Here is a 1,259-nt window from a genome sequence, read left to right on the forward strand (position 1 = left end):
TGAGCTCAGGTGATCCGCCCACCTCAGCCTCCCAGAGTGCTGGGATTACAGGCTTGAGCTACTGCACCCAGCCAGGGATAATGTCTTAAATATATTTACTGCAGAGAATTCTGTGGAGGAACAGGTTTATATAGGAGCAAAAACAAAAGAGTTCTGTATTAGACACGTTAAGTTTGAGGTGCTGCCTATAAGGTATCTTGGTTGGAGGCCTTGAGTAAAGATGTAGACATGCTAGTCAGGTCAGGGAAGAGGCATGGACTGGAGATCTACTTTAGGGAGTCAAAGATCTGAATGTGAGTACCTGGGGAGAGAGTGTAGATAAGAGAATGAGAAAGGTTCAGGACCACTATATAGGGCATGCCAGCATTTAAGGTAAGGTAAAGGAGGAGAAGCCACCAAAGGAACAACAACAACAACAGCAAAAGTGGATAAAAAAGAAAGCTAGCAATGGTACCAGTCACCTAGCCTTTAGAGTTAATTAATTAACCATCTCTGGCTTCAAAGTATTCTTTCATAGTTTGACATTCTTTTTCTGGGATAGATGTAGCTTACAATGGAGTCATATTCATAGAACTGCATTCATGGTTTCTCCTGGATCTTTGTTGAGGGCTCCCAACTCTTCCTTCTGGGGAATTAGAACAGAGTGGTTAAGAAGGCAGGCTTTGGAGTCAAACTGCCTGGTTTTAAACTGTCTCTATTACCTACCTGCTTGTGACCTTGAGGAAGTTAGACTTCTGTGCTTCGGTTTCATCGTCTGTGGGGAAATAATACCTACTTTATAGAATGGTTCTGAGGAGTTAATCACTGACTACTTAAACAAGGTAGGTAGTCTATAGCAAGTGTTCAAAAAATGTTAGCTGTTGTTACTATTAGGGCTTGGGTCTCCTCGTCTTCTGCCAGGTGGTCTCAGTCTAGGACCCAGTCCCTCCCAACTAGAGCAGGACCAGTTGCCCTCTCACCCAGGGTTGTTAGCTCCAGGGACCCAGCCAGAGGACACAGGATCTTTCTGCTGTTGACTCAAATACTTTGTCTTGGTGTTTGATAAAGCTGTTGACCAGTACAAAGTTTTGGATTCACAATACAATTTAATTCTACATAATACTTTGCCTCATATCTGTATACTGTTTTTTTCTCTAAGATAATAGAAACCATTTACAAAGGAAGTCTTACACACAGACTGAAACTTTCTGAAATATCAATCGCCAAGTTAGAGAATCACAGACAAAACTTTATAAAACATCCAACTTCTTTTTTTTTTT

Source organism: Otolemur garnettii, unplaced genomic scaffold (assembly GCF_000181295.1).
Source record: "Otolemur garnettii isolate 467f Iridium unplaced genomic scaffold, OtoGar3 scaffold00070, whole genome shotgun sequence".
Taxonomy (NCBI): Eukaryota; Metazoa; Chordata; class Mammalia; order Primates; family Galagidae; genus Otolemur; species Otolemur garnettii.